Genomic DNA, 10,629 nt, shown 5'->3' on the forward strand with positions numbered 1-10,629 from the left:
TCTTTTGTTTCTTTAAGTAGATATATTCCTAGGTATTTTATTCTTTTCATTGCGATGGTGAATGGAATTGTCTCCTTAATTTCTCTTTCTGTTTTCTCATTGTTAGTGTATAGGAATGAAAGGGATTTCTGTGTGTTTATTTTATATCCTGCAACTTTACTATATTCATTGATTAGCTCTAGTAATTTTCTGGTGGAGCTTTAGGGTTTTCTATGTTGAGGATCATGTGATTTGCAAACAGAGAGAGTTTTACTTCTTCTTTTCCAATCTGGATTCCTTTTATTTCTTTTTCTGCTCTGATTGCTGTGGCCAAAACTTCCAAAATTATGTTGAATAATAGCGGTGAGAGTGGGCACCCTTGCCTTGTTCCTGACTTTAGGGAAAATGCTTTCAAATGCACTGACATTTGAATTATAGGGGTCTCAGAAAGAGAAGAGTTAGAAAAAAGGCCTGAGAAAATATTTGAAGAGATTGTAGTTGAAAAATTCCCTAACGTGGTAAAGGAGGCAGTTACCCAAGTCCAAGAAGTTCAGAGAGTCACATACGAGATAAACCCAAGGAGGAACACACAGAGACATATATTAATCAAACTAACAAAAATTAAATACAAAGAAAAAAATATTAACACTAACAAAGGAAAAGCAACAAATACAAGGCAATCAAAATAAAGTTAGGAATTTCCTTTTCAGTATAAACTCTGCAGGATAGAAGAGAATGGCACAATATATACAGTAATGAAAGGGGAAAAGTACAGCCCAGAATACTCTACCCAGCAAGACTCTCATTCAGATTCGACCAAGAAATCAAAAACTTTACAGGCAAGCAAAAGCCAAGAGAATTCAGCACTATCAAATCAAGTTTACAACAAATGTTAATGGATCTTCTCTAGGCAGGAAATACAAAAGAAGGGAACAAAAGAGGAAAGGAAGGAAAAAAATGCAAAAATACAAAACAAGAAAACGGCAATAGGAATACACATATTGATAATTACCTTAAATATAAAAGGATTAAACAATCCATCCAAAAGATATAGACTGGTTAAATGAATATAAAAGCAAAACCCATATATCTGCTGTCTATATCTATAGGAGACCCATTTCAGAACTAGACACATACAGACTGAAAGGGAGGGGCTGAAAAAAATTTTCCATGCCAAGGGAAATCAAAAGAAAGCTGGAGTAGCAATACTATATTGGACAAAATGGACTTTAAAATAAAGACCATTGCAAGAGACAAGGAAGATCACTACATTAATGATCAAGGTATCAATCTAAAAAGAAGATAAAACAATTGTAAATATATATGTGGCCAATGTAGGAGCACCTCAATATATAAGCAAATGCTAATAGTCATAGTGGGGAAATCAACAGTAACAGATTTAATACCCCATTTATACCAATGGACAGATCATCCAGACAGAAAATTAATAACACAAGCCTTAAACTACACTTTAGACCTGCTGCTGCTGCTAAGTCACTTCAGTTGTGTCCAACTCTGTGCGACCCCATAGACGGCAGCTCATCAGGCTCCCCCATCCCTGGGATTCTCCAGGCAAGAACACTGGAGTGGGTTGCCATTTCCTTCTCCAATGCGTGAAAGTGAAAGTGAAGTCGTGTCTGACTCTTCACAACCCTACGGACTGCAGCCTACAAGGCTCCTCTGTCCATGGGATTGTCCAGGCAAGAGTACTGGAGTGGGGTGCCATTGCCTTCTCCGACACGTTAGACCAAATAGACTTAAATGACTTATAAGATATTACATCTGAAAGCAGTAGAATATACTTTCTTCTCAAGTGTACATGGAACATACTAGAGAATATATCACATCTTGGGTCACAAATCAAGCCTTGGCAAATTTATAAATATTGAAACTATATCAAGCACCTTTCTGAAAACTACATTATGAGATTAAAAATAAATTACAGGAAAAAATTTAAAAACAAAAACACATGGATGCTAAATAATATGTTAATGAATGACCAATCAGTCACTGAAGAAATCAAAGAGGAAATAAAAAAATATTTAAAGACAAATGACAATGAAAACATGTTGGTCCAAAACCTATGTGATGCAACAAAAGTAACTCTGAGGGAATTTTATTGGAATATGATCTTACCTCAAGTAACAAGAAAAATCTCAAATAAACCATCTAACCCAACATGTAAAACAACCAGAAAAATAAGAACAAACAAAATCCAAACTTTGGAAAGAGATTATAAAGATCAGAGCAGAAATAAATGAAATAGAAATGAAGATAACAATAGCAAAGATCAATGAAACTAAAGCTGGCTCTTTGAGAAGGTAAACAAAATTGGTAAACGTTTAGCCAGACTCACCAAGAAAAAAAGGGAAAGGACTCAAGTCAATAACATTAGAAATTAAAAAAAAAAGAGAGAAGTTACAACAGACACCTGAGAAATTAAAAGGCTTATACGAGACTACTACAAGAAACTATATGCCAATAAAATGGACAACCTAGAAGAAATGGACAAATTCCTAGAAAAGTACACCCTTCTAGAACTAAACTAGGATTAAATATAAAAATTTAACAGGCCAATCAGAAGTAGTAAAAATTGAAAGTGTAATTAAACACCACCCCACCCCCCCAAAAAAGGATCAGGACCAGATGGCTTCACAGGTGAATTCTATCAAACATTTAGAGAAGAGTTAACACTTACCCTTTTGAAACTCTTCTGAAAAACTGCAGAAGAAAGAATACTCCCAAGGTCATTCTACAAGATCATCATTACCTTGATACTAAACCAGACAAAAATATCACACACACAAAAAAATTATAGGCTAATGTCACTGATGAACACAGACACAGAAATCTTCAACAAAATATTAGCAAACCAAATCCAGCAATAAAAGGATCATATATCCTGATCAAGTGAGATTTATGCCAGTCATGCAAGGTTTCTTCAATATATGCAAATCAATGAGATATACCACATTAACAAATTGAGGAACAAAAATCATACGATTATCTCAATAGATGCAGAAAAATCTTTTGACAAATTTTAACACACATTTATGATTAAAAAAAAAGAAAGAAAGAAAGAAAAATTCTCCAGAAAATGAGCTTACAGGGAACCTACCTCAATAAAACAAAGGCCATGTATGACAAACTCAAAGCAAACATTATCCTCAACAGTAAAAAACTGAAAGCATTTCCTCTAAGATCAGAAACAAGACAGGTTGCATACTCTTACCACCATTATTCAACATATTCTTGGAAGATCTACCACAGAAATCAGAAAAAAAAATAAAACAAAAGGAATTCAAATTGGAAAATAATAAGTAAAACTGTCACTGTTGGCAGATGACATGATACTATACCTAAAAAATTCTAAAGATGCCACCAGAAAACTACTAGAGACAATCAATGAATTTGGTAAAGTGGTAGGATACAAAATAAATCCACTGAAATGTCTTGAATTCCTGTACACTAACAATGAAAAATCAGAGAGATTAAGAAAATAATCCCATTTATCATCACAGCAAAAGAAAATAATACACAGTAATAAACCTTCCTAGAGAGACAAAAGACTTGTACTCAGAAAGCTATAAGATTGTGATGAAAGAAATCAAAAGATGACACAGACAGATGGAGAGATATAACATGTTCTTAGATTGGAAGAATTAATAATGTGAAAATGACTACACTACACTATCCAAAGTAATCTACAGATTCAGTGTAATCTATATCAAATTACCAATGGCATTCTTCACAGAACTAAACAAAAAATTCTACAATTTGTATGGAAACACAAAGACCTTGAATAGCCAAAGGAATCTTGAGAGGGAAGAACAGAGCTGGAAGAGTCAGGTTCCTTGGCTTCAAACCATAGCTACAAGTTCATCAAAGTAGTATGGTACTGGGACAAAAGCAGAAGTATAGATCAATGTAAGATGATAGAAATTCCAGTGATAAACCATACATCTCTGTCCATCTAATCTATGACAAAAAAGGCAAGAATATAATGGAGAAAAGAAGTTTCTTTAATAAGTGGTGCTGGACAGTTACATGTAAAAGGATGAAATTGGAACACTCCCTTACACCATATACAAAAATAAAACAAAAATAAGTTAGAGACCCAAATGTAAGGTCAGATGCTATAAAACTTTTACAGGAAATCATGGGCAGAACATTCTTTGACACAAATCACATCAAGATCAAATCACTGCTTGGAGCAATGGAAATAAAAACAAAAACAAACAAATGAGACCTAATTAAACTTCAGAGATTTTGCACAGCAAAGGAAATCATAAAAGAAATGAAAAGAGAAACCTTAGCATGAGAGAAAATATTTGCCAATGAAGCAATCAACAAGGGATTAATCTCCAAAATATACAAATAGCTCATACAGCTCACTATCAAGAAAGCAAGCAACCCAATCAAAAAATTGGTGAAAGATCTAAATAGACAGTTCTCCAAAGATGACATATAGATGGCCAAAAAACATATGAAAAAATGTTCAATATCACTAATTATTAGAGAAATGCAAATCAAAACTACAATAAGGTATCACTTCACACTGGTTAGAATGGCCATCCTTAAAATATCTACAAACAATAAAATGCTAAGATGATGTGGAGAAAAGACAACCCTCCTACACTGTTTGTGGGAATGTAAATTAGTATAGCCACTATGGAGAACAGCTTGGAGGTTCCTTAAAACACTAAAAACAGAGCTACCCTATGACCCAGAAATTCCCCTCCTAGGCATATACCCAGAAAAAAACATGATCTAAAAGGATACGTGCACCTCAATATTCATTGCAACACTGTTTACAATTTCCAGCACACGGAAGCAACCTAAATGTCCATCAACAGAAGAAGGAATAAAGAAGAAACGGTACATATATGCAATGGAATACTATTCAGCCATAAAAAGGAATGAAATAACATCATTTGCAGTGATATGGATGGACTTAGGTGAAGTAAGTCAGAAAGAGAAAGACAAACTTTGCATAATACTGTTTATATGTGGAATATAGAAGAACTGTACAGATGAATCTAACTGTAAAGCAGAAATTGAGTCACAGATGTAGAAAACAAACATATGTAATTACCAAGGGGGGAACAAGAAGTAGAATGAATTAAGCTTGGAATTTTCATATACACATTACTATATATAATAATAGATAACTTCTGAGAACCTACTGTATAGCTCAGGGAGCTGTACTCAATGCTCTTTTGTGACCTAAATGGGAAGGCAATCTAAAAAAGAGACTATATATGTATATGCACAACTGATTCACTTTGCTGTACAGCAGAAACTAACAAAACATGGTTAATCAACTGTACTCCAATAAAAATAAAAATAGTTAAAGGGTTTGCAGAAAAAAAAAAAAGGATGCTGAGAAAAGAGCTGTGTGTGTGAACAGGATTTTGTAAGATTGTATTAACTTTAATTAGATAAATGAATTTTGTTAGAAATAGACTGGGGCAGGAATGGATTTGGTTTCTCTCAGTAAAGAGAGCAAAATTTTCTTGGCATGCTGCTGTTGATAACAGATTGTATGATTTTCCTTGCCTTTAAGCAATCTGTATTTGTTTTTTAATTCTTTTGTCACTTGGTTAAGTGAATAAGTATTGTTTCACAGTAAACTGTGATCCTACTTGACCAAGTATTTTGGAATCTTTTTGATGTTTTTGATAAACTCCCCAAACATCAAATTCTAACTGAAATTCTTTGACCTCAGCGAAGTTTGAGATGCTTCCGAGGAATCCTGAGGCATCTCAGAGAGATTAAAAAAAGCTAACTAAAATTATTTGGCATGAGAAAATTCTATCTATTCCATCTTGTGTCACTTCCTTATCAAAGAGCAAGCTACTCTGGGCTCCTTGCTAGCCAATCTGAGCCCATTCTCTTATGAGAGTTGAGCCAGTTTGTTTTGAGGCATCCACTTGAGAATGGAAGTGGAATTTGGGGGCTACATCTCTGACATTGTGTTTATGTCTATGTTTCAGTACTAGCACTGGCTGTTTGAGACATCTCTGGTCTCTGAGCTCTGAAGACAACATGATACTCTTTATTGCATTGGCTTTGGCCATAGCAGAACATCAATTGAGACTTTTCCCTTTCTGAGGCAAGAGACCTATGATCTTGGGAGATAATTTTTCATCCTATAGTTTGCTCTCTTGATATATGTGTATGGGTGATCCGATCTATTTTCCATCATGTAGTCCCCAGGGACGGGGGAGCCTGGTGGGCTCTATGGGGTTGTACAGAGTCAGACAAGACTGAAGAGACTTAGCAGCAGCAGCAGCAGCAGTCCCTTAGGGTGTATTTTTGCAAAACAGGGAAATCTTTAGTTATGCTCTCATAAATAAAAGAATGACACTTTTTACTGTTTGACCTCAGTACTCTTGAATCTGGAGAACAAGAGCTCCTAAAGGCTCTGCTATTGTATCAAAGTGAGCCTTTTGGAGTTGGTTTGGCTTTTATCGAGGGTGTGTACATGAACGTCTGGTTCTCTCTTCCTGGTTTTGACTTTTGTTAAGGGGACCTTGTAATGCAAATACAGATTCTTGTTCTTCTGAAAATGAGGCATGTGAATGTGAGTGAATGGTATGTTTCATTGTCTATAACTGCTATTTATTACGACTGCATTGAATATTTAGTAATTAAAAAAATCCTAGAAAATTGCGAAGGTAAAACTCTTTTGATATTCTAAAACATGCTTTTGTATGTGCAGATATAGGAAGCTAGTTTTCTAGAATGAATACACATTTCTCTTCTTGTGATTTTGAGATATAAATGAGCTACTTGAAACCTTAATCTAATCATTTATGATCCCAGAGAATGAGGGGAAAAGAGGTGTTTGTTATTTGGTATGTTAAATTATATGAGAAGCATTATCAAATGAGTGATAAGCTTTTTCAGGTTATCAGTTCAGTTCAGTCACTCAGTTGTGTCCTACTCTTTGCGACCCCATGAATCGCAGCACGCCAGGCCTCCCTGTCCATCACCAACTCCCGGAGTTTACCCAAACCCATGTCCATTGAGTCGGTGATGCTATCCAACCATCTCAACCTCTGTCGTCCCCTTCTCCTCCTGCCCCTAATCTTTCCCAGCATTAGGGTCTTTTCCAATGAGTCAACTCTTCGCATGAGGTGGCCAAAGTATTGGAGTTTCAGCTTCAACATCAGACCTTCCAATGAACACCCAGGACTGATCTCCTTTAGGATGGACTGGTTGGATCTTCTTGCAGTCCAAGAGACTCTCAAGAGTCTTCTCCAACACCACAGTTGAAAAGCATCAATTCTTCGGCACTCAGCTTTCTTCACTGTCCAACTCTCACATCCATACATGACTACTGGAAATTATATGGGCAAATGTTATTAATATGGAATACCTAAAACTTTGGTATTTTGGTTATTGTAATCAAGTTTTTCTTTTTTTTTTTTTTAGTAAAAATAGCATTTTATTATATGGAAAAAGCTACATTAAGATCTGTAAAAGGTATCAATATAATATTGCCTATACAGAAAAAAATTCAGATGTGAATAGCAACAAATAAAAGTTACGTATCTTTCTACCTAGCAGTGCAATTAATTCACATTGTAATAAAGTTAAGCCAAGTATAACAAAACCAAAACAAGTGTTTCTCCATAATTAGTATACTGAGAATTACAGTGTAAAGATCATTACAAGTTTAAGAAATCTGCAATCAATCTACAGAATACCCCAAGACAAGGGAGACAGTTAATTCATTTCATTATCAGTTTTGGGGTTTTTTCAATACTGTTCACAGAAAAAAAGTAACAAGTTGACATACATGTAAATAAAATATATTTAGTCTATACAGTAAAATGGAGAGGGAGATGGCACCCCACTCCAGTACCCTTGCCTGGAAATTCCCACGGACAGAGGAGCCTGGTAGGCTGCAGTCCATGGGGTTGTGAAGAGTCGGACACGACTGAGTGACTTCACTTTCACTTTCACTTTCATGCATTGGAGAAGGAAATGACAACCCATTCCAGTGTTCTTGCCTGGAGAATCCCAGGGACGGTGGAGCCTGGTGGGCTGTCGTCTATGGAGTCTCACAGAGTTGGACACGACTGAAGCAACTTAGCAGCAGCAGCAGCAGCAGCAGCATACAGTTAAAAAATACAAATTATAAAGTGAGCTAACAAAGAATGAAATCTGAATACAGATTTATAAAACTAACGACATCTTAGATAACACATACAATATTTTTCATATAAAAACATTTAGTTTCAGCAAAAACGTAATTTGGTTGCTTCTCAAATGCAATGTAGATCTTGTAAACTGAAGATGCAGATGTCCAAGTGTCTTAAAAACCATAATAAATGTCTTTCTCAATGTATACAAAATGATAAATACTCTCATCACAGTCTCAGGAATATTTTTGGAAGTTTGTTTTGTCTTGCTTCAGAAATACATTTAAAATGGGCAAAAATCAAAGGATTCCATGGTATAACGAAACAGAAAACAGTGTTCAATTTCCTGCAAATGTTGAAAAAATCCTAGGTTTTACAGTACTCTGGTATATGTGAATTTTTTTTTTTTTTTACATTGCATATTTCTGAGTCCCTTCTCTTGCATGTCATATTTTTCTTTGTCTGATTTATAGATTTGTGCAATATCTGGTACTAAGGGGTCATCTGGATTAGGGTCACAAAGCAGAGAACATATGGACAATGAAACTTTTGATACAGTCAGCGCTGGTGACCACTGGGACCTCAGGATATCAAGGCAAATACTTCCATTACTGTTTATGTTTGGATGGTAAATTTTTGTTGTGAAAGCAGCCTTTGGTGGATTAAAAAGATAGTCTGTCGGAAAATGTACAGTAAGAAAGAGGACTCCACCTTGATATGTGCTATCAGGAGGCTCCATAATAGTTGTTTGCCAGTGGAACAAGTCGTCTCCCACAGGTCCAGCCGACAGTGAGCAGGTGGGTCACGCTGTAGATGACGTAACTCTTTCTGAATCCGCCTCAGTGCCATGGGTCAGGGAGGGCAGCGGGACCCCGGCCTGCAGGGGACGGCTGCGGGGCTCAGGGACGTGGGCTGGTGGGCTTGGATCGGGGGCTGCTCGGCTGACTCAGCCGGGTGAGTCCCCGCTCGCTGCTGTCTGGCTCGCTCTCCTAATCAAGTTTCCTGATTGATTACATAGTAATTAGTTGACCTTCTCTGAGTTCCGAAGGATAGATTCAGTCTGTTGTTAAAAAGAGAAGGAAGTGAATGCAGAAACAAAGAAGGAGCAGTCAAGAAACTACAGTATAACCATAGAGCAGGGTCCTAGTTCTTCCTCGAGGAATATACATAGCTTACCACCTCCAGAGGGTACAAGAAAGCAGCAAGCTCAAGGGCTCAGCAGGTACTCAAGTATGGTTGCCTTTACTCCCAGAGTGGTTTTTGAGGGCCTCCTTTGGTTCCCTCTTCTGACACTAGAACTATTAAAACATAAACTGAGACATATTAAAAATAAACTTGAATCAGCACACAACCAACCAGACAGAAAGGCTGAAAGGAACTTCAGGAGTATACAAAATGAGAGACTTTCTTGGGCAGAAGGGAGCAAGAACAGGAAGTTACGTTAAGAAGAAAGTAGGTTCGTTATTATGTGTGTCTTATGTTTCTACAGTTGTGGCCAACTCTTTGTGACCTTATGGACCATAGCCAGCCAGGCCCCTCTGTCCATGGGATTTTGGAGGCATGAATACTGGAGTGGGTTGCCACACCATCCTCCAGGGGATATTCCCTACCCAGGGATCAAACCTGCATCTCTTATATTTCTTGCATTGGTAGGCAGGTTCTTTATCACTAGCGCCACCTGGGAAGATCCAGGTTGGTTATCATAAGGTTTTTTTCTTTAATCTATTAGGAAGATTAAGGCAATTCCTGATTGACTATTTTGAGGTTACATTTCTGGGAGAGCCAAAACTGTGTGTAAGTCTTGGTTTGGTAAGTGGAGTTTAGCATAAGTGACTCCATTTGCGGCTTGCTGTCTTGTTTTTAAGAGTGGTTAGCCATAAACTCTTAAGATATTACATGTTTCCCTTACATAACTGATATTCTCTCATTATTATAAACTTCGTACATATTCCATGTTTTCTGTAATTCCCAGGTGCCTTTAGTGATAAAGAACACATCTGCCAATTCAGGAGACGTAAGAGATGCAGGTTGGATCCCTTGGTTAGGAAGATCCCCTGGAGAAGGAAATGACAATCCCCTCCAGTATTCTTGCCTGGAGAATCCCATGGACAGAGAAGCCTGGCAGGCTACAGTCCATAGGTTCGCAAGGAGTCAGACACGACTGAAGCAACTTAGCAGGCAGAATTTGTTCAACTTTATGAACTCCATTGCCTAGCACTGAACCTGGCATGTCAGGTAGAGAACTTGCAAACTTACTCACATAACACACTGCCACATTGTTGTTCCACTATTATAGGATGAAATGGAGCACATATCATATGTATCCAAGCAGACATACATAAAAATACATATAAATGCATTAGCAATACAAGTAATTTTTCTGAAGCCCTTCTATTTTGTTGGTTCTACGCTCTGAGGACCTCAGTAAATAATGTGCTTTTGTGTTCTGAAGCATATATATATATATATATATATATATATATATATATATACATAT

General features: G+C 36.7%; 1 pseudogene; it reads right to left on the minus strand.

The window, feature by feature from the left end:
- Positions 1-8,542: 8,542 nt before the first annotated feature.
- LOC145542685 (ubiquitin-conjugating enzyme E2 D1 pseudogene) lies at positions 8,543-8,981 on the minus strand (annotated as a pseudogene).
- Positions 8,982-10,629: the final 1,648 nt, after the last annotated feature.

This window comes from Giraffa tippelskirchi, chromosome 3 (genome assembly GCF_054371585.1).
Source record: "Giraffa tippelskirchi isolate mGirTip1 chromosome 3, T2T-mGirTip1v1.2.pri, whole genome shotgun sequence".
NCBI lineage: Eukaryota > Metazoa > Chordata > Mammalia > Artiodactyla > Giraffidae > Giraffa > Giraffa tippelskirchi.